Source organism: Lissotriton vulgaris, chromosome 2_1 (genome assembly GCF_964263255.1).
Source record: "Lissotriton vulgaris chromosome 2_1, aLisVul1.2, whole genome shotgun sequence".
Taxonomy (NCBI): domain Eukaryota; kingdom Metazoa; phylum Chordata; class Amphibia; order Caudata; family Salamandridae; genus Lissotriton; species Lissotriton vulgaris.
Genome location: NC_141687.1, coordinates 2,068,516,492 through 2,068,540,913, shown reverse-complemented (window position 1 = coordinate 2,068,540,913; position 24,422 = coordinate 2,068,516,492). Strand labels below are relative to the sequence as shown.

Genomic DNA, 24,422 nt, shown 5'->3' with positions numbered 1-24,422 from the left:
CCCTCGACCCCTCGCAATCCGGTTTCAGAGCCAACCACAGCACCGAGACCGCACTGATCGCAGCCACCGACGACATCCGAGCCCTCCTAGACAACGGGGAAACAGCGGCACTCTTCCTCCTGGATCTCTCCGCAGCGTTCGACACGGTCTGCCACCGCACCCTAGTTCAACGCCTCAGCAACATCCGCATCCAAGAGAAGGCACTGGAGTGGATCATCTCAATCCTCGCCGGAAGAACACAGAGAGTTCGCCTCCCCCCATTTCGATCCGAGGCCACTGAAGTAATCTGTGGCGTACCACAAGGATCATCACTCAGCCCCACCCTCTTCAACGTCTACATGATACCACTTGCAGCCATCGCACGCCAACACAACCTCAACATCATCTCCTACGCCGACTACACCCAGCTGATCCTCTCCCTCACCAGGGACCCCGACACCGCCAGAACCAGCCTACACGAAGGGATGAAAGACGTCGCAGAGTGGATGAAGAACAGCCGCCTGAAACTGAACTCGGACAAGACGGAAGTCCTCATACTGGGACCATTGCCCTCCGCCTGGGACGACTCCTGGTGGCCTCCCGCCCTGGGCACCGCTCCCAATCCAACAGACCACGCACGCAACCTGGGCTTCATCCTGGACTCTTCCCTCTCAATGACCAGACAAGTCAACGCCGTCTCCTCATCGTGCTTCAACACCCTACGCATGCTCCGCAAGATCTTCCGATGGATCCCGACCAAAACCAGGAAGACGGTCACCCAGGTACTCATCACCAACCGACTGGACTACGGAAACTCCCTCTACGCCGGAACCACAGCCAAGCTACAGAGGAGACTCCAACGCATCCAGAACGCCTCCGCCCGACTCATCCTGAACATCCCCCGACGCAGCCACATCTCCGGCCACCTGAGGGACCTGCACTGGCTCCCCATCAACAAGAGGATCACGTTCAGGCTCCTCACCCACGCACACAAGTCTCTCCACGACCTGGGCTCCAAGTACCTCAACGACCGACTGACCTTCTACACGCCCACCCGCCAGCTACGATCTACCAGCCTCGCCCTCGCTGCCGTACCACGCATACGAAGAGCCACCACCGGAGGCAGATCCTTCTCCTACCTGGCGGCCAAGACATGGAATTCCCTCCCCATCCACCTTCGACTGACCCAGGACCATCTCGCCTTCAGGAGACAACTCAAGACCTGGCTGTTCGAGCAGTAGCGGACCCCCTCCCCCAAGCGCCTTGAGACCCTCCCTGGTGAGTAGCGTGCTATACAAGTGTTATGATTGATTGATCGATTCAGGAATCGGGAAGCAAGAGTTTTTGCCCTGCTCATGATGTCAGGTTTTATACCTTTTCCCTATCTAAAACTCTCTACATTTCTACAAAATTCAGGTTTTCTATTGGCTGAGCCATGTCAGTCCACCGTTAGGTCATCTTTGAATATTACCAAGTCCGGGCTTCACATAAGCCCATTGTCTTTTCTTCCGTGTCATTTGACTTCCTCAAATATGTATCTTGCTTCTTCGAGCACTGAACCTTCTACTTCCTAACCTTGGCAGACAATCACAGATCCTGTCCTTGGGCCTTTTCTCCAAGAGCACATTTTATTGTAGCAGAAGTATTTTTCCTTCCTTTTATTAATAATGTTTTATGCAGCAAAAATCTTCATGCGTAAATACAAGGCACCACTCTTGACAAGGTTTCTTTCACGTCTGTATTTCTGTCAGCCATATTATTCCGAGCCACTTTTTAGGCCTCACTTTGGAAACTATTATTAAACAAACACAAGACATCAATTGATTAAAGAATTGAGACCCATTCTGTTACCCGCCCCCCTTCTAATAATTAACCAGATTAATTATGTTACCTAGCCATAGCACATGTAAGCAGAAATATATTTACTTTTTGTCTTCAGGATCTGCACGAACTCCAAAGGCTTTTGTCCCAAAAGACATAACATAAGCACACATAATAAGCACATGCCATTAGTTAATCAGCCGCATTTAATACTGACAAAGACAATAAACAAAGTTAGTTTATTATTTTCTTCTTTGCGTATGCAACATAAAGCACATTAGTTAATCCCACGTGTAATGTTTGCAATTTTAAACTAAGTTGATTAATATTTTTCAACACATGCTATTAGTCACGTTATATATTATGGAAATTAACTTCACAGGTTAGAACAAAATTTTGCTCTTCACCCTGCTCCATCAACTCCCTCCAAAATGTATAAATTTTTATCCTTCGAACATGTTTTGGACTTTCTTAATATTAGTATTTCTAAACCTTAGTCTCATCTGTTTTTCTGCATTTTTCATATTGAGATCTACGGAACTCTTCTAATTCTATCTCTTTTTCTTTCTCCTTTCTGAGTTTGTAAATTCTTTTCTTTTCTATTAAGTGTTTTCTTCTCTTGTGTATCATGCAACTAATTTTAAGCAAAAGTGTTATCATAGCTATGACTATTAAAGGAAAAACTATTTTACCTATAATTGAACTACCAATCTCTTGAAACCAGCGTTTGATTGTTGCAAATCTTTTAGCTAAGCGTTCTGAAAAACTTTCATCTTCTATAGGCACTATTTCACTATGAAGCTCAGTAATGTTTCTTATATACATCTCTATATTCTGACTCTTATCAGGAATATATGTGCAGCAGTGTTGGACATGCAATATCCCACGGACTCCACACTCTTTAGCTAGCAGAATGTCTAATGCAAGACGGTTCTTCATTACCATGGATCTCATGGCAACAAGTTCTGTATCATCTAATTGGAATTCACCTGCAGTTTCTGTTGACAATCTGTCAACAATTGTGGACAATTTTCTAATTTTGTTTGCATTCAGGGTTATTCCCACCATAGGTATTAACGCACCAAATATCTCTACTAAAATTTCTGAAGAGCTTTCTCTTCTAAATCTATTCAGGTGATTACCAATTTCAAATGAACCCTTTGCATTTCTTTCTACATGAACATTTTTTGGAAAAGCTAAACCCACATAACATGTCCTGTACCAGTGGTTGGGAAGATTATAATAAGCTTTATCCCCACAAATAAAATAAATTCCAGGAAAAATGGGATCTTTGCCTCCTTTAAATCCCCAACCCCCTACAATACAATATGTATCTTCACATTGACTTGCACCAATGAAGTAGTTGTCAAACTGAGTATTATCTCTTCTTATACAAAATTTTCCACTAACAGGTTTATCTATGTGAATTGCGACATTAAATTTCCACCAATAAGTTTTTCATCTTCTAATTGCCAGAATTTAGACTTAGTCTGTTTCATCATCTTGTTTCGTTTATAAATTGCTTTCCTCTCTTCCACCATATTTAAAAATGTTTTCTCTTCTGTTCTCAATTTACATGTTAGATTATTTTTAAAAGCATATTCATAGGTGAGTTCATTAGTTACTAATAAAAATTCCCTCATCTGTTTAGCAAATTTTACTTTATTCAAGCTTTCTACAATTTTTAAATTTGCAAAAATGTCATCAAAGTCTGAATAATAGTATTCCAGACGTTCACTCCAGTTCTATAAAAAAAACTAGCTATTACACTACATGTCACACCGTAAGTAAGAGGGAGCATATTATAAGTAACACCCTCTGACACAGAAGTTGGTAATTTTACACAAACATAACAGTCTTTTGTATTCATCACCTTAACATATTCAGATAAAAGTCTTGAGAATGTATTTCTAGAAAAATCTTCCACAGATCTATCTTTTTTTTTTAAATATATTTTTTTATTTTTCCAAGTTGCACAGATTACACATCATAACACATTTACTGTCCTACTTTCTCCGTAGTTAATAAACAGTATCTTTTGTTTGCAATTACATTTCATTACGTCAACTTTGTTTTGTTATGGCGCCGCCTCCTGGTTAAAGACAAACATAAGCTTATAAGAGAAAAAAATAACCAATATAATGAAGGAGATACCCCTAAAACGTGGGACCGACATATCCGGAAAAGTAGTTAATCTCCAGTCGCTGCTTCCATCTGCAAATGGGCTCCCATATTCTTAGGCCTAGCTGCCTCCCTTTCCTACCTTTTCGTGCATTAATGGGCTTTTCCAAGTTGTATGTCGCCAGAAGATTAGCCAACCATACTTGCATTGCTGGGGGGTTTTTATCCAGCCAAGCCCTGGCTGTACTTAATCCATACACTTATGTGTATGGATCCATACACTGCCATACTCTGCCATAGCGATAAACATAAATTCTTTCTGGGGCTCATTTGCCTCTGGTCCTATCCCTAATAATATTCTCGTAGGGTTAAGCGTTACTTGAATATCTAGGGATTGATCTAGAAACTTCTCTATATCCCTAATTAGAGTGTGCAATTGAGGGCAGGTAGCAAAGGTATGTATCATATCTGCCTCTGCTGAATTACATCGTGGGCATAATGTACCCGTAGTACCACCCCATTTTGCTATTCTTGCCGGTGTAAAATACAATGAATATAGGGTTTTATAATGTTGTGATTGTAAGGGGGCAGAACAAAGAATTGTGGGCCAGATGTAGGTAAATCCCATTTACCGATTTTGAAATACCGAATGTTACCGATTCGGTATTTCAAAATCGGTAAATGGGATGTAGGTCCCAACATCTGGATATGTTACAGAATCCTTAAAAATTCGGTATTTACCGATTTGGTAAATACCAAATCAGTATTTGCTATAGAATCCTATGGGCCTTGAAGCCCATAGGATTCAATTCAAATACCGATTTGGTATTTACCGAATCGGTAAACACCGAATTTGTCAAGGGTGCAGGGGGTGTCACTTTGACACCCTCTAGCACCCCCAAAACGGGCATGTGTGCAATGTGGCACACAGACATGCCCTTAGGGAACGTCTGTCTGTCACATGGCACATGTGTACATGCACAGATGTGCATGTACACAGGAATTGGTATTTTACCATGGATTTGTATTCCATGGTAAAATACCGATTCTGTAAGCCATGTGCCAATGGAAAATTGGCTACCCACATAGCATTTTCGGTAATTTTACCAAATCGGTAAATATTACTGAATCGGTAAATATTACCGATTCAGTAATTATTACCGAATCGGTACTTATTACCGATTCGGTAATAATAACGATTCGGTAAAATTACCGAATATGTGCCCCTACATCTCCATAGCCCTTTACCGATCGGAAATGGCCGAAAATCGGTATTTTCGGCCGATTCCGATCGGTAAAGGGCTACCTACATCTGGCCCTGTATGCCCTAAATCCAAGGACTCCTCAAACCAGCCTTCTTCTCCATTCAGTTTCTCTGCCCATTTCTTACTGTATTTCTCTCTATCATCAGCTTTTCCTTCTAAGAGACTTGCATAGAAACTACGGATAGTACAATCCCCCCTAGCCTAATTTTCTCCAGTATATCTATTTTGACAAAGCCCGCCGGTCCTCCCCGTTTAGTGTTTAAGAAGCTTCTCACTTGCAAATATTTAAGAAAGTCCCTCCTATCTATTCCGAATTTATTTACCAAGTCTGAGAACTGCACGAGTCCCTCCGTATCCATCACGTCGCCAACCTGATGAATCCCCTTCTCTGCCCATCCTGCCATTACCATATCTGCAAAGACTGCTACTGGAAAGGACCTGTTTTTATACAGTCTGGTATACCAATTGAATCTCCCGAGGCCAGATATTTTTAGAAAAGCATTCCAGACTTTGATGGCGGCACCCACTGTCTTAAACTTTGTCCTTTTGTAGTATCCAAAGTCGATACAATTTAAAAAGCAGTTTTCCGCCTCCGCCCCTAGCACCGCAGTGTAGATTTTGGTGGAATAGCTCGTGATTCTTTGGTCAATGCCATCGCCACCCACCAACCCCTGCATGTATTGTATGGCAGCTGCCCAGTAGTATAATCTAAAATCTGGTGCACCCCCCGCCCCCTTTCTCTTGGCAGGGATATGAACCTATAGGCTCTCCGAGTCTTTCCCTGTGCCCATATGAATCTGTTTAGGATTATCTCGAGTGCATTGAACCATCTATTTTCAAAAAATAACGGAATCGACCTAAAAAATATAAAAACTTTGGCAGTATTAACATCTTGATGACATTGGTACAGCCCACTAAAGATAAATGCAGATTGTTCATTATCCCTAGGTCTAGCTTAACCCCATCCATTAGGGGGGAGATATTACTCTGTACACTGTATCTAAATCTGCTCCCAGGTATATTGCCGAACTTACCACCATTTGATTGTTGCAGTCTACAAACCTATTGCCTACTACCTGAGTCTTAGTTCTATTTAAACTATATCCCGATACCTGCCCGAATAGCTGAGCCTCATATTCTATTTCACTGATAGCTTCAGATGGGTTAGGTGTCAAAATGGCCACGTCGTCCACGTAAGCCAACGACTTAACTTCACATCTGTTTTCTCTCATTGGGAGAATCCCAGGATTGCCTTCCAATCTCCGTAGAAAAGGGTCCAAATATATCGCAAATAGCAAGGGGGATGATGGACAGCCTTGCCTAGTCCCTCTACATATCTTAACTGCTGCCGAGTGTCCCCTATTGACCCTAATCCTTGCCGTTGGCTCTTTGTAAAGGGTCTGAATAGCTTTTATATAGCCCTCTCCTATGCCACTCCATTTCAGTGCTTGCCACAGGTAATCCCAAGAGACCCTATCGAACGCCTTCTCAGCGTCTAGAAAAAGCGCTGCCATAGGGTCTCCCAGGGTACCTGCCGCATTGAAAATTGTAATCAGCTGCCTCACATGTTATGTAGTGCCCTTGCCAGGAATAAACCCATGTTGTATTGGACTTACCACCCCCTCTATAATCCCAGTAATCCTCATAGCTAACATTTCGGAATACGTTTTGGCGTCGACATTCATTAATGTGATCGGTCTGGAGGAACCAGGTATAGTTACTGGTTTCCCTTTTTTTAAATCACAATAATGTCCGCTTCTCCCCATGTTTCAGGTATTGACTCCCCCTTTTGTGCCTGCAGCATAACATTTAACATGTCTTCAGCAATGTCTCCGTGGAAGACCTTATAAAACTCCACCAGCAGCTGATCCGGGCCCGCTGCTTTGCCCGAAGGGAGGCTAACCAAGGCTAGCATAAATTCCTCAAGGCGGAAGGGAGAGTCTAGCCCCTCCTTTTGTTCCTCTGTGAGGAATGGCGGGGGAATATCCCTTAGGTAGGTGTCTATCTCTGCTAATCCTCCTGTGTTACCACTGGCATATAGCTCTGTATAAAACTGCCTAAAAACCTCCCTCACTGAATCCGCTTTGGAGACTGTACTACCCTGCCCATCCTCTATTTCCTTGATGTCTGCCGCCGCTAGCCTCTGCCTGGTTCTTATGGCTAGTATGTGGCCCACCCTTTCGCTTAGCTTGTATGTGGCCTCTTTTTTAATCAGGTAATTCTAAGCTGCCTTCTTGGCAATATTTTCCATAGCTTCTGCCCTGAGGGCTGTAATTTTCAGCAAATGCTGATCTAGGGGTAGGTGCTGCTGTATAGCTAACGCTAATTCATTCTCTTCCTTAAGAAGGTTTCTAGAAAGTTCCTCTATTCTATATTTTTCCCTTTTCTGGCTGGAGAGTACAAAGCTCAGTGTCTCACCCCTGACTCCCGCTTTAAAGGCGTCCCATACCATCCCCCGGGGGAGCGGTTTCTCTATTGATCTCCCAGTAACTCTTAATCCATCCGCTTATGTGTCTTTTATATGTCTCTTCCTTCAATAGTGCTCTTTTGAATGTCCATTGGGTGGCCCTTCTTTGTGCCTGCCCTAGTCTAATTGTCCAAATTAATGGGCTATGATCAGAGATGATTCGGGGTTTCCTTTCTGTTTGTACATCAGTCATCAGGGTATTGGTGATCAAAACATAGTCCAACCTAACCATAACTTTATGGGGAAATGAGTAGAAAGTACTTCCATCTATATAGGGGTGGGTCTTCACCCATGGGTCATCCAGAGAGTTATGCACCACCATATCCGAAAGTGCTCAATGTACCCTCTTCTTCCTCCCTATATATTGACCCTGTGGGTGAAGAAAGATACTACTAGGGTCATGAATATTGAAGTCGCCACAGCATACTATAGGCTCTTGCCACTGTGCCAGCTCTGTATCTAAATATTGAAAGGCCTCCGGGTCATCCTCCGTTGACCCATATATTGTGGCAAGTGTTAATTTATCTCCTTTAAATCCTATCTCCAATAGCACCTATCTGCCCCATAAATCCTCTTTCTTTCTTATCACCACCACATCATTTCTTCTCCCTAATACTGCCACCCCCCTAGTTCTTAGTGACTGTTTGGAGTTTGCCAGTACAGTAAACCCCAGATAGTCCAGCAGGTTTCCTCTTGATGCCTCAATGTGTTTCCTGCAGGCAAACCAAATCCAGCCGTAGTGTTCTTAGTAATGATGTGACCCTAAGTCTTTTGTTCGCATTGTTAAGTCCGCAGACATTGATTGTAGCTATCCTACAGGCCATTAAAATACATCAAAGATCTTGCCCATCATAGAAAACCATTCATAAAACATTTCTTGATACTTGTACTGACAGATAGTTACAATTCCAGAGACTAAATAAACTGTGCCATAGTGCTTTCGTTGTTTTGTCTTTAAACTGCTGTCTCCTGTTCTGTGCTGCTCCTCGCAACATATATCATTTCATGCTTGAATTTCCCCCCCTTACACCCTTCCCCCTACCCCCCTGGCGCCCCCTCCCTGATCTGCCCCACCCCCCCTCCCTCCCCTCTACTGGCAAATAGGTCAGAAATGACCTATATGTGGCTGCTTTGGATTGTGGAAGTCGCACCGCCCTCCCTCCCACATCCTACTACCTTGTGCTCCCCTATGCTCTCCCCACTCCTTGTGCCCCTATTCTACCACTAAGTCCATAAGCCCACCCCTCTATAAAAAAGCCCTTACCCAGAACTGTTGTACTTTATCATTCTTCAGATTTCCTAGTATTTAATTCATACTAAGCTACTTAACCCCCCTTCTGAGATTTGAGCTCCTCCAAGAATTGCTGCGCTTTAATCTCAGATAGAAACATCCTCACCTTCCTCCTAGTAACTACCTTCAGACTGGCTTGAAATAGGAGGTATGCCTCTGAACCTGAGGCTTTATTAGTTGCCTAAGCCTCCACCTTCTTTCCACCGTAACATGGCAGAAGTCGGCCCTGGCAAAAAAGGTAATGCCCTCAAATGTCCATTTGCTATTCGGTCTTGCCTTGTCCATTATCTCTTGTCTAAGGAAGTAATTCCCTACATTTATGAGTATTGCCCTAGGCAGACCCGCAGGCCCGCCACCCCCTGCTCCTCTCTCTTTCTTTAGCGTAAAGGGGAATCTATGGGCGCATTGGACCTCCTTCTCCCACTGCCACTCAGAGTCAGGGAAAGCACCCCTTAGTAATTTCACCACAAAGTTCATAATGTCCTGTCCCTCTGACCCTTCTTCCACACCCAAAAGACAAATGTTATTGCGCCTCTGGCGATTTTCAAAGTCTTCGAGTTTCCACTGCAGGTCCTCCGTTATCTTTTCCTGTGTTTCTTTAAAGTCCTGCCAGGCACCCATATCCTCCTCCAGTTTCCCTGTTCTCTCGTCTACCTTGGTGACTCTAACAGCCATTTCATCGTATAGTTTATTAACTTTTTTCAAGGTGTTGTGAATTTTTTTTGTGGCTTGCCTTGCCCTGCGACTTTCTGTTTTTGCCTCCCCTTTCATCTGTTTGAGTGTGTTGAGTAGTAGGTCGAAGGGGGCCTAGAGGGGGTATGCTCGGGGGCGCTTTCCCAGAAACATCCAAGGAATTATGGTCTTCCTGATGCAGCTGAGAGGTAGCAGAATAATCCCATGCCAGCTTACACCCAGGGTCTTTAGGGGGCGCCGAGCCCGAGCCAGAGCCATGTCTCTTTAATCGGGGCCACCTTTTCTTCTGCGTACTTTGTTTGTCTGAAGTACTAGAGCCTGACATTGACCCCTCCTCTGAACTAAGATCGCTAGTTCGAGTTGTATCTGTGTCCTCAAAGGGTGAAAAGAAGCATTCTCCTTCACCATAGCCACCATTGTCTCTCTTTTCGAGCGTAGCATTACTCCCCCAGGTGCCTCTAGCCTGCTGTGGTGATTTGAGCTCAGCCTCAACCAGCAAGAGGGCCTCCATCATGCCTGCGTTCCCTGTGCTGTTATTCACCGCCCCCGTGCCTGAAACCATGAAGTTTACCCCCCCCCAGTGGCCGTGCCCTTCTCACCGTGATTTGAACCTTCTGATTCAGCCTCCTTGCTCGAAGGCGCGCTGCTTCCAGAGCCGTGATCCGAGATGGAGCGCTGCCTAGCAACCGTTGCTTCTGCGTCCTGAACGTCCTCGAGGACGTTTCAGCTCTGGTTCAGCTTTCCATCGACTGGTGCAGTGTGTCTCGGAGTGAAAGCCTCAACCAAAGTAGGCTGCCTTAACCCGGTATCTTTGTTTGCTATTTTTTCGGACACTTTCCCCTGCTTTTGTCTAACAGCAGAGCCGCTTTGATCCTTAGTAGGGCTGGGTTGTTCCGTCCGTGCTTTCTCCTTTGCTCGATTCTCTGGCTTTTCCTCTTTGATTGAGGGGGTTATGGTCTTTCGAATCGCTCCCGGTGCACGCTGCGGGGGCCCGACAACATCACTGCCAGCCTTACTTCCTCTGCTGTTAATCACGGCTGATCTTGCTGTGCCCAGGTCCATTTGTGCTTTTGTCTTCTCTTGCCTCGTGGACCGGGGGGCAGGGGGGACAGGGGGGCATCTTTGCTGAGTTATATTTCTCCCAGAATCTGATAGCGGCGACCCAGTTGTTTAGTTTTTCTTTAAGCCAGTTTAATCGTAGGCTGACCGGTAGTCGATTTTTCACAGGTTTCCAATCTGATAATCTTGTCTGTATCCAAAGTGTTAAGGCCTCGGGGGCAGCACAGCATCCTTCTCAGTATTCCATCAGCGTGTCTGTGCGAGAGAGAGTGGCTTGATGCGATTGCTCACCACAACCTCACGGCAGCCATCTTGCCTCCTTCTCGAAGGATCTCGCACAGATCTATCTTGATGAATCTCTGGTTTATGTACAATGACCTTATTCGGGTCAACAATCTTGTCATGATTGACCACAGCTTTACTAGTCATATTAGCTTTATACACCTCTTTGTCTATTCCCAAAGGGAAAATGACAGCTAAAAGTAACCAAACTAAAATTATTAGAACTACACATAATGAAGACAGTTTGCAACATCTTTTGAGAATTGAGCATCTCGAATTGTTATTATAAGAAGGCATCTTTACTAAAAATAAAAATGTAAAAATCTCTAAATCACTAAATATACCCCCCTATTTTTTTTTTTATATCAGATAACTTTGTTTCTCTAACAGTTTTTCTTCAACCTTATGTCATACATCAAATGTATTTTCCAGCTAACACAATGTCTTCGACCTTGTGTCTCCTAACAGAATTTTTTCGACCTTGGGTCACTTCAAAGAAAATCAGTCATTGTCACTCTCTTCATCTAAATTAATCTGACTACTACTAATTTCCATTACTGGTGGAATCACTATCTAAGACCATTCAGGTGACTTATACGTCTGATTTGATCTAACTGTTCTTTTTGGCCTATTACTGATCACTTCTATTCTTTTCTCTTTTTGCTTTTTCTTATTCAAGTCTTCTTCCTTTTGACTTGTAATCTCATTCACCTGTTCTTTTGCTTTATTCACTAATTTGAATTTCAGACCTTCTTTTTCACTCGGCCAATTGTCTCCTTTTCTTGTTAACCTCCTTTTTGGTTCTGTCAAGTTATATTCCACTCTCCAAGCTCTTTTCCTTGATTTTTTCACTTTTGATTCATCTTCACTGTCATCTGTTTCACTTTCTGTGTTATTGGCTGATTCATCAATTATCAGTTTTTCTGTATCAGATTCTTCTTCAGATTCAGGTACTTCTTTACTCAACAGTTTCACTTTGTTAGGAACAGCATCCTTATAGCTGGTACTTGGAATTTAATCTTCTTGTTCTTCTTCTTCTTCTTCTTCGATTACTTCCAATCCACCAGTTTCAAAATTTTCGTTCCTTCTTCCAAAGATTCCAATCTGCTTTTCAATACTCTCCTGATCTTGATTTTGAATCACTTCTTGTTCAGTTTGCTCTTCTGCTACTTGATCTAGCAGATCATTTTCATTTTCTTCAGAATCTTGTATCACAACTTCATCATTCTCTTCATTCAATGCTTCATTCGCATTTGAATCTTCCAGATCTCGACTTTCTTGTCGATCTTCAGTATCTGGATTCCTGTCAGGTTCCTGTTCTGAATCTGAATCAGCTGTTGTATCACCTTCTTCGTCAGGATTTTCAGGTGGAGGGACTCGTATGGTATGACTATCATGGATCCATCTTTTCAGTCCCCTACACTTAATTGCCTTTGTTGTGACTAGTATCACCTGTCTTGCCTTCTGCCACCTTGGTACTAGATAATTCCTTCTTTGATGAACCTTTGTTCTCACCCAGTCTCCTGGCAAAAGATCATGAGCTTGTTCTTTCTCTTTTGTAAGTACTTCAGTTCCTACCTGGTGGAACACAGAAGTCACTACGTCAGAGAGATTCTTGCAGTAATCCATGATTGCACTGTCATTAATACTTAATACTTTATCAACTGGAACAAATGCTTGTCTCATGACCCTTCCCATAAGGATCTCACGTGGACTCAGACCTGTTTTTCTGTCTGGAGTGCTTCTCAAAGTCATTAAAACAAGTGGAAGTGCATCTGTCCACTTCATTCCTGTTGCTAAACACATTTTAGCTAGCCGATTTTTTATTGTACAATTCACTTGCTCAACAACTCCTGATGCTTCTGGTCTGTAGGCACCATGCAATGTTTGTTTTATTCCTAGTGCTTCACAAATCAGTTTTAGGAGTCTGTTATCAAAATGTGTGCCGCGATCTGTTTCAATCGATACTGGAAAATCATACCTTGGTATGAGTTCTCTCGAAAGCAATTTTGCCACAGTAATTGAATCAATGTGACATGTTGGGAAAGCTTCCACCCAACTTGAAAACAAACAGACTATTACCAACACATATCTGAGTCTGTTTCGAGGTGGCATTTCAATGAAATCAATCTGTATTCTGGTAAATGGACCACCCTCCCGTCCTATGGTTCCCATGCTTATAACAGTCTTTCTGTTTGGGTTAATCTGTTGGCATATGAGGCATCTCTGGCAAAAAGATTCTGCAATTATTATGAATTTCGGATTGTACCAAGTCTGCCTAAACAACCTAATCATGGAATCTCTTCCGATATGTCCTGGACCATGGTACATACGTGCCATGTCTGAAATCATGCTGTCTGGCATTACTGGTCTGTCATCTTTGTAAACCCAGATCTCATCTTCCTCTCTCTGCCTGCATCCTGCTTTTAGCCATCTTTTTCCTCATCACTTGCCTCATCTTGTAACTGTTTTACTCCCTGTCAAGTTTCAACTACAGATATTAGCATAAGTAAGTTCAAAACATGTTCATTATTTTTTCCCGATTTACAGACACTTTTTGTCTTGCGCAGAATTTTGCTATTGCATCAGCATATGCATTTCCCAAAGTTATATAATCCACTCCCTTTTTGTGAGTTGTGCATTTTACCACAGCAATTTTTTCTGGAAGCTGTATTCCATCTATTAGCCTCTTGATCAGCTGAGCATTTCTTATTGGTGATCCCGCAGAAGTTAAATAACCTCTTTGAGACCATGGCTGGCCATAGTCATGGACTACGCCATAACCATACTGACTATCAGTCACTATGGTAACCTTCTGATCTTTTCCCAGCTCACATGCACGAATCAAAGCAATTAATTCTGCCACTTGAGCTGAACAAATTTCTTTCAGACTGGAAGCTTCAATCACATCTGCAACAGTACACCATCATCTGTTCTCAAGCATGAACCATCAACAAATAAAACAAGATCTGATTCAGGCAGAGGGACATCTTTTATATCCTGCCTTGGTTTTGTACAATAATCTAATACATCCAGACATTCATGATCAACCTAATCTCTGACTTCTGTTTCAGTAGTGTCAGGCAACAATGTGGAAGGATTTAAATTCACACATCTCGAGATGGAAACGTTATCTGATCCCAGAATAACTTTTTCATATTTTGTCAACCTGTTGTTTGTCAAATGTTGTGTCTTGCTTCTGGTAAGGAGAATCTCAACTGAATGTGGGACGTAAACTTTAACTGGAAATCCCATTATTATTCCTTCACTTTGTTCCAAACTCACACTTGTTGCAGCTACTGCCTTTAAGCAACCTGGTAATGCTTTTGCAACAGGGTCAAACACAGCTGAGAAGTATGCTATTGGCTTTCTCAGTCTTCCATGTCTTTGAATCAGAACTGATAATGCACAACCTTCTCTCTCACTGCAATACAGCTCAAACTCTTTTTCATAATCTGGCATTCCCAATGCTGGAGCTTCACACAAACTTCTCTTTAACTGTTCAAAAGCTTCTAATTCAGTTTTTGTTAATTGAATTTTGTCTTTTATGTCTGCTTTTGTCAGTCTCTGCAGTGGTTTTGCAATTACCGAGAATCCACTAATCCATTGGCGACAATAACCTACCATTCCTAGAAACATTCTAACCTGTCTCTTTGTTTTTGGAGGTTGCATTGCTTGGATCATTTTTATTCTTTCTGTTGTCACTTGTCTGATTCCTTTTGCAATTCTGTGGCCAAGATATTTTACTTCTTGTTTGCAAAACTGTAATTTTGCAGGTGACACTTTGTGTAATGGGAAATGGAAAAATGGAAAAATGAGTAATGGAATCTGTTACTCAGTTATCTCTTGTTTTTGCAGCTGCAAGAAGATCATCAATATACTGCACTAATGTAGACCTTCCAGGTAATTCTAAATCTTCTAAGGATTTCTTTGGCAACTGATTAAAAATAGATGGACTCTCAGTATACCCTTGTGGGATTCTACACCATGCTAATATATGCTCCTTGAACAGGAACGCAACATTTTTCTGGCTTTCTGGATGCAATGGAACAGTAAAGAATGCGTTGCATAAATCAATAACTGTATACCATTCTGCATCATGCGGAATCTGATATAAAATTACCGCTGGGTTTGGTACAACTGGGCAACATGGGACAACAATTTTGTTTACCTTTCTCAGGTCCTGAACAAATCTGAAAGTACCGTTTGGCTTTTTAATTCCCATAATCGGTGAGTTACATGCGCTACTCTCGATTTCTCTTAGAACTCCTTGTTTTATGAATTTGTCAATTACAGGTGTAACACCTTCATTACTTCTGGTTTCATTTTATACTGAGGAATGTTTAGGTAATCTGCTCCTTATTTCACTGTTATTTGTACTGGATCTACATTTTTCATTAAACCCATTTCATCTCCAGTGAAATCCCATTTTAACATTCACTTTCTCTTTTAGTTCTTCAGGCAAATTGTTTTTATCAAACACAGGAAATAATCTGCTTTCTTCTGCCTCAACCATTGAAATTGTTAATTTGTAAAGTCCATCTTCTTCTAAAGTTTGCAGCTCTATACCATCCGGTGAGCCGTATAATTTGCAATTCATCTTGCAGAGAATGTCCCTACCTAAAAGATTTACAGGACTGCTATCACAAACTACAAATCTATGCATGTCTTTAAATTTACCTATTTCAACTTCAACTGGTTCAGTTAAATCTGTTTTAATTTGCTGATTAGCTACACCTACTACTTGGATCTTATCACCAGGGAGAGGCAGGTTTTCTATTTCCACTGATCTAACAGTGGAACGGGTAGCACCTGTATCCACTAGGAAAGTAATTTGTACATCATTGTTTGTATCCAGCTAGCAGCCACGTACCATGCCGGATCCGCCGTGATGTGGCACTAAAAGCGTAACACCGAGAGGCCCTCGCCCAGACTCAACATTACGAAACGCCTAAGAAAATGACCCTATATTACGGAACCGAGCCTCTTGGCCGACCGAATACTAGATCGCCTAGAGCACCTTCGTCAAATAAAGATATTTCAACGATCATACAATTAACAAAGAGAAGCTATCAATAATAAAAGATACCCTAGGAAGCTTATGCAACAAAAAACAGAGCTACATCTGGACACCAATTTTCGGGACAGCTATTTACATATAATCCGGCGGATTCATGATATCATAAGTATCTAATTTATGACAGAAACTTAGAAAACGCGACTATTAGCAAAGCGTGGCTATTTGAAGACCACTAAAATCTCATCCAATTCTATTGTCAAGAGTTTGCAGCTAAAATAAACACCCCCCCTTTTTTAGTTTGCATATCAAGGTCTGGATATCTTTGGTTGAATCAATATACGGCCACCTGAGGAAGGCTACATTGGCCGAAACGCGCGTTGTGAACCATCTTGCCGTATTGCTAACACCTTTTGTTCTTTTTTATCCACTGTCTGTCTATAACTGTTTAAAGAATTTATGTATGTGATTTATCAAGTATATGATTAACTGTTATGTAATAATATGAAAAAAAGAATTTTATAAATAACAAGAATACTACAAAAAGAGATATATATATTGGAAAAAAAACTTCAACAATAAATAAATGAAATAATCTTTTTCTAAATTGGTTTGGTGGGTGACTTTTTCACTTAAACACTGGATATTGACAAAAACATATATACCATAAAAAATATCATACAGTTTTTATGAGATTCGAATACTTGGCTATAGACCGTTTCCAACCTACATCATTTACTTTACCATTTACAAATGGACCAGATTGATCTACCTCAAGAGTGGCTCCAACCACACACTCTTCCTCCTCTCTCAGGCACCGTCAGAAGTAATCCTCTGATTCACTTCCATCCTCTTTCATCCAAAATTGTTGAGACACATTTGACACATTCACTCTCGGTGATCTGTTTACCTGTTCACCTCCGCAGAATCCTGTGTCTGTATTGTATCTCTGCACATTTACACAGTTTGGAAGTGGCGGTTGTGGTATCTGACTTTGCTGATTCACTATGTGTTGCTGTAGCTGTTGCTGTTCATTTATCTCATTCTGCATCTGTGGATTTAATGATGTATTTTTTACAAAATTTCTGGGCAGATTTTTACACTCACGCTTCCAGTGTCCAATTTCGCCGCAATTAAAACATGGGAGTTTCTTTTTTAACTCTTTTATGTTTCCCATCAACTTTGGTTTATTATAATTACCTTTAAATTTCCCTTGATTCTGATCAACATTTTTGTTTAAATTTGCTTCCTGCTGTTCAGACACTTTTACCTGTGCCCACATAACTTTTTCTTTCAGCTTCTTTTTTTTCGCATCTAATTCATCACTACAGTATTTTGCTTTTCTCAAAATATCATCCAGCTAGCCGGCAAGAACCAGGGCTCCCATCGCAGGAAGCAGGAAGGCAGCGCTCCCAGCGCTATAAGCAGAATGGAGCGCTCCCAAGCGCTAGAGGTCAGAGCAAACAGCAAAGTCCAGAAAGAGTCCAGGGACTTAGGTGGGGCATAGCAGCTCCTAGCAGGGAAAAGCCATCAGATGTCCAGGAGTAGGGCAGGGCCCAGGGAGGCAAGCCAACCCTGAGCCCAAGCATCAGCAGCTCCTGGTAGATTCAAGTTGAGAACAAGAACCTTTCCAGAGTGTCACAGCACCCTTTTTATAGACACATCCTTGGTCTGAAGGGGCAGGCAGGGAGAGAACCAGCTGGAACTGGTTAAGGGGGATTCTTTTCACTGGCCAGGCTAGGGACATCAGACGCACCCCAGGGGGTGGAGCCAGCATTGTGTGGGGAAAACCCAGCCTCATTCAGGACACTCAAGCCAGACAGTCAATCCACAAGCAGACCAAGGCTCACTCCTCCCCTCTCATCAGCATGCTAAACACTCCATTCACCACCGCGGCAGACCCTCCCAGATTCTGGGAGCAAGGCTCACCAGCCAGCCTCAGCCAATCATTCGCCAGGCACACATTCCACAAATATGCCAACTTCTAAAAGGGGGACTTCTACACTAGATACACTCATGCCGCATAAACCGTTGCGCAGCATTAAATCTCACGAGTTCATACATACCAGACTTGACCCTGCACACCCTACGCATCGGGAACTACCCATGACACATACATTCCCCATGCATTCCTATGGAAGGGCAGGTCTCTCTCTCTCTTCACACGCACTCAGAGTGGGAATCACCATCCCCAGGTTACATATAACAACAAAAACTTCAGGGGTGGACCTGCCAGAAGGGCCAAGTCCAACAGACTGCCAACCGACAATTCCAGATCTTATCATCTCACCAATTTCAGGTCTTAAGCCATATACAAATCTGTATATGAAATGGGTCATATCTTTCTCACTCAGGTGCTCATAACCACTGTATTGTTTAAGTACCAGCAGTAATCTTTCATAGAATGAATGCACTGATTCTTTCGGCTCTTGGATTGTTCTGTCTATTTTGACCCAATCCACTTCTTTTGGTGGAATCTTGTTTTTCAAAAACACTATTACTTTATCATACATTTTCAATACATCTGATGAAGGGGCACCTGTTACCTTATCTCGAGAAGGTTCTTCTCTAGGCCAATCTATGGAAATTTTACATTCTGTCCACAGATCTGACGGGACAACTATATCAAAGAATCCATCAAGATCAACCCACAGGACTTTTGAAACTTTCACAAATCTGTCTACCTATCGATGCCATTCTACAGGTTTTTCTCTTAATCTGGGAAAATCATTGGTGAACATTAAGATGTCCTGCCTACTCCAAGGAACATGCACATAATCTCCTCCTGCTATTTCTCTCATTGGAAACTCTTTTGCTTCTTTTTCTTTTTCTTTGATAGGATAAGCTGAGGTTATTGTGTCTTCATATTTTTTCTTTGCCCACTTTGCTCTCCATTTACTTAATTCACCCCATTTTCTCAGGATCACAATTAAATCTTTTATATGAGTGATTCTTCCTGCAGAGTTCAAAATTTCAATGTCTTTTTCAGAAAAATCCACTCTATAATTTCTCTGCAAACTCTTTTTCTTGCTTAAATCTATTTCTAATTCAAAAGCCATTTCCTCTAATTGGTCATATTTGTTTTTCGTTCTCCATGTTATGCTTTTGCAAATGAATAATAATTCATCATCCTGATATGCTTTTAATCTGTCGGTTCCAATTGTTCCAATTATTAATTCTTCTATGTCTGCTTTCAATTTTGCAACATCAAATGATTTACATTCTGGGCTTTGCATTAAACTTTTTTACTGGAGATCCAGAATCAGAATCTGCACCAGTTGGGGTTTTACATGACAAACTTTGATTAAAAGTTAAGTCAGGCATCAATTTTTCTCGATGTACTTCACTTAAATCTGAATAAAAATTTTCAGTCACTTTTTGTATTTCTGAATTTAATGGGACATTTAAAGCTGAATGTCTAATTTCTTTTTGATCAAACACTGAGAGAACAGGTCCAATTGTTACAGGCACTGTTACTGCTTCCATACTTTTTGTTAACTGCTGTATTATTTCATTCGCAGAACGAATGTATTCTGAAGTATCTGGCAATCCATCATATCTTTCTGTTCTATTTCCATTTCTTGGGGTTTCTTTTCTTTGAACAGGAGTTTCAGTGAAATTACTATTTTCTCCTGATATACTCGAATTACATCTTGTTTCTACCCTCTCAGGTGTTTTTCTGAAGCTTTGATTTGTCTCTGGAGATGTCTCTACTCTTTCAGGCATTCTTTTAAAATTCGAATTTATTTCAGGAGATGTTTCAATAATTATTTCCCTTGAAGGGGCACTTGGAACAACACTTGGAGAAGTCCATGTACAAACTGGTTGATAAGGTGGTGGCTTTCTGGTATAAATTTCTTCTAATACTTCATCTTCTGAATCACTTTCTTCTCTAACATGTTTTTTCTTTTGGGAACCCTTTTTTCCAGATGTCTCATCAATTAGTCTCACTGGGTACAAACCATCACACATGTCTGCCTTTCTCCATCGACGCATTCTATCCTCATGTGTTTCTCTATCATAAATTCCTGTTCCCTTTGGTATGCCTCTACTTTCTCGTTCTAATTCAAACATTTCATCCTCCCATTCAACTAAAGCTTCAAATTGAGTAGGTCTAGGCTTTGGTACAAGTTCCATCATCCTTTCTCTCAAGTTTCTCAAGACCGCTATGTTAAACAATCCATCTTCTGGCCATGCTAAAATACCATCATTCTCAGTATATTTCATCCAATTCTCAATCCAAAGACAAGTATGGTAACCATATTCACCTAACATATAAGCTGCTGGTGTTTTGTACTTATGAATTAATCTTCCATTTCGCGTTGAAATTTTCTTGTCCGGTTTAATTTTATTTTTCAACTTCTGAAACCATGTAAGTTTCTTTTTCCCTGTCAAATAATAATAATCCATGTCTTTTAAACAAATGTTCCTACTTTAGTAAAGATCGTAGCAGTTTCCTTGTTATTCCGCCACTCTAACCAATCCGTTATGTTAGAACTGTATTTCTTGAGCGCACGGCTACCCAGATCGGGTGTCCCGTGCGCGAAACTCACTAACTAACCAATCAGGTTAGGCCACGTCACTGTTCTGCTCAACCAATAGAATTACAGTTGTTCAGAATGAGCCAATCAGCTGTAAGCTCATCTTGTCACGTGAACCAATCTGTGCGCGAATACTGAGACGTATGTTAGCCAATTACAGCGCGACTCTTGTGACGTAGGCTACCGCTGCAGCTTCTGTCTCTTCCTTCGCTCCTTACACTGACACATCCTTTACAAAAAAAATTCACAGCACCATATTTAAAAACCTTTGGAATTAGTTCAGTTAGAAACACCACAAAAACAAACCATTTGTCTGTTTCGCTAAATAAAGTGATAGCTTTTCTCAAACAATCAAGTATTCTTTCGCGTGAAATAGACAACGCTATTTTCACAGAATATTTACATTCGTCAATAAAATAAGGCTACTTTACCCATTCATTCACACACATTCATACATAAAAGATCCCTAAACATTCATACATAGTTCTTTATTAGGACTTTAACCTGCTAACAGAAATACTAATTCGCCGGTAAGATAGACGATGCTTCCTTACCCTTCACTCAAGCTTAGATAAATTCTATTACTCTTTTCACAGTGAGTTTAAAAACAGGATCAAAGTATCCCTATACTCGAAAGCTACAATTTCATAGACAAACCTCACTATGCATTCTACCTTACACACCTAAAATCCCTAAACTTGTGCTGTACGTCCACAACACTTGTGATATACGACGATACCACTATTTTGAAACAAAACAAATGCACTGTGTAACTTCACCTGTCACACTACTCAGGCCGGCACAACTAGGAGTTTTCACACTGCTGGAAAAAACCTTTCGACTACATGTAACAACTGAACAAACTTAACATGTTTTAGACATGTATCCTATGTATTCCCATGTAACATGTCAGTTACCATAGTAACCATCCTCTGCTACCAAGTTATTGATCCAGCGCTCATATAGAAAAACTGTGTCACCAACGCTATCTATTACCTCAATACTCACCATTAATTATGAAACACTTAAACAGGCCCATAACACCAATGAGACAATTTTCGTACAACTGAATCTAATGGTTTAATTTATAAAACTATTCACATTATATCTACAATATTATTTACAACTGCAGTTTCTCATCTCTTACCATGGATTTAAACATTTGTCATTTATTAAACCAAACCAAATATGGCGATTGGATCAACTGATAGTAACTAGACCATGAATAAACAAGACCAGCTTGTCTTTTCGAATCTAATTTTTATTGACTTTATTCTTCATAAAGAAAGAACATTTATGTTTAGAAAATCTTTATTTTAAAGCAAATAAGAAAGCAGCATTTTATTAGGCAAATTGAAATATTGAACTGACATTTATTAAAGCAAGATCAGAAACATGAAGTATTAGCAAATAACAGTTTCCATACCCTAAATCTATTTCCCTGTCTATGTCTCTCTTCACCTGAATGAAAATAAATAATTATTATCAGCTGTCCTTACGTGCGCCAGAAGTCCATCAGCATGTCATTCAGGAATCGGGAAGCAAGAGTTTTTGCCCTGCTCATGATGTCAGGTTTTATACCTTTTCCCTATCTAAAACTCTCTACATTTCTACAAAATTCAGGTTTTCCATTGGCTGAGCCATATCAGTCCACCATTAGGTCATCTTTGAATATTACCAAGTCCGGACTTCACATAAATAAGCCCATTGTCTTTTCTTCCTTGACATTTGACTTCCTCAAATATGTATCTTTCTTCTTCGAGCACTGAACATTCTACTTCCTAACCCTGGCAGACAATCACGGATCCTGTCCTTGGGCCTTTTCTCCAAGAGCACATTTTATTCTCGCAGAAGTCTTTTTCCTTCCTTTTATTAATAATGTTTTATGCAGCAAAAATCTTCATGCGCCAATACAAGGCTCCACTATGGACAAGGTTTCTTTCACTTCTGCATTTCTGTCAGCCATATTTTTCCGAGCCACTTTTTAGGCCTCACTTTGGAAACTATTATTAAACAAACACAAGACATCAATTAATTAAAGAATTGAGACCCATTCTGTTACCCGCCCCCCTTTTAATAATTAACCAGATTAATTATGTTACCTAGCCAAAGCACATGTAAGCAGCAACATATTTACTTTTTGTCTTCAGGATCTGCACGAACTCCAAAGGCTTTTGTCACAAAAGACATAACATAAGCACACATAATAAGCACATGCCATTAGTTAATCAGCCGCATGTAATACTGACAAAGACAATAAACAAAGTTAGTTTATTATTTTCTTCTTTGCGTATGCAACATAAAGCACATTAGTTAATCCCACGTGTAATGTTTGCAATTTTAAACTAAGTTGATTAATATTTTTTACCACATGCTTATTAGTCCGTTATATATTATGGAAATTAACTTCACATGTTAGAACAACATTTTGTTCTTCACCCTGCACCATCAGGGCATTCTTGTCAGCCAGCTCCGGATGCTTGGCCATATGGACATCTTTCTTAGCCACCATCACTCCCTCCTTGAACAGGAGCTCATGGATAGAGATTCGGTTCTTCTTGGGCATCAGCAACTCTGCGGCTGCTTGTGGGCCTGGAACCGAGAAGGAAAATCGAGAATCCAATTCAACGTTTTAATGTGCTGTTTTCTTGATTTTTAACTGGTGGTACTATTTGAAATTAGCAATATTTTTTTCTGGGGAAATCCTCTCTGCTTGTGCCAAAGCTGTCAGGGGTTCAGAAGAGTTTCACGGAGACTTGAGTTGAGACATCCAAGGCATGCTTATAAAGTTGTTCATGGTAACCCCTTTTCAAATTATTAACTCGCTTCCTTTCAGGAAAACTGCTGAACTGTTCCTGCAACAGATAAAGCAAAGTGGGCGCCACTGGGTTCAAGTAGTCCTTTCAGACCTAAGAGTTCACAACTGCCTTCTGTTCCATCAAGGTCTTCTTTCCAAACAAGTATTATCTCGGTGTAATAACTCACCCTAGGATGACATTTTGAGATTTTAAAAAAGATGCAAGATCTGCTTGCTAGACAGTTTTGGTGGCCCAAATGCAAGACTGCCATACAACATTATATTGACAAATGTAGTATTTGTGCTCAGATGAATAATACCCATACAAAACCTGCTAGCCTGTAGTATCCACTACCAACCGCTGTTTTCTCATGGGAAATTATATATCAGGATCCTATTATAGATGTTCGCCAATCACAAAGGTATAGCACCATCTTGACAGGCATTCGTTATTTTACGAACTATGCTAATTTCATACCTCTCAAGAAATAAAATACAACCCCTGCATCCTGAAAGAAATCGTTTGTCTATAAAGGCTTTTATCCATTGCCATCTTAGAGGCGGGAGGGTGGGTGGGGGTTGTCACAATTTGTTCCCAGAATTTAGAGGCAACTGTTAAAAAACATGGGAAAAGTGAGTGACTATTAACCACCATCCATATGTATACTCAATCAGCAGACACACTGCAACTTGGCTTTCTCTAGCTGAACCTGCAAATAATAATCCCTCTACTCTTTATTGGGAGGATCTTCTTTTTTAGCTCATGTGGCTTCCATACTCATTTGTAACCCACTTTATCATCCAGTACCTCAATTCTCTCAGCTACACCTCTCCTATCATCAAGAACTAAACGCCTCAATAGTTGCATGATGTTTTATATTGTTCGCCACTATTTTATTATATATACTTTTTTGTGTAATTGTGTTATGAATACATTATTTATATATGATTGATTGCTTTTTTTAAATATTTGGTTCTCATGATTTTGCATTAACTGTTTTTTAATATGAAGATGTACACTTATGAATACATTTTGTACTTTTTAATTGGTTGTTGTGCTTTTCATACTGTGCTTTTCCCTGGTTGTAT

General features: G+C 40.9%; 1 pseudogene; it reads right to left on the bottom strand.

Annotated features, from left to right (window-relative positions):
- LOC147733735 (small ribosomal subunit protein eS10-like) overlaps window positions 1-23,125 on the bottom strand; it is a 33,201-nt pseudogene extending 10,076 nt beyond the window's left edge.
- Window positions 23,126-24,422: the final 1,297 nt, after the last annotated feature.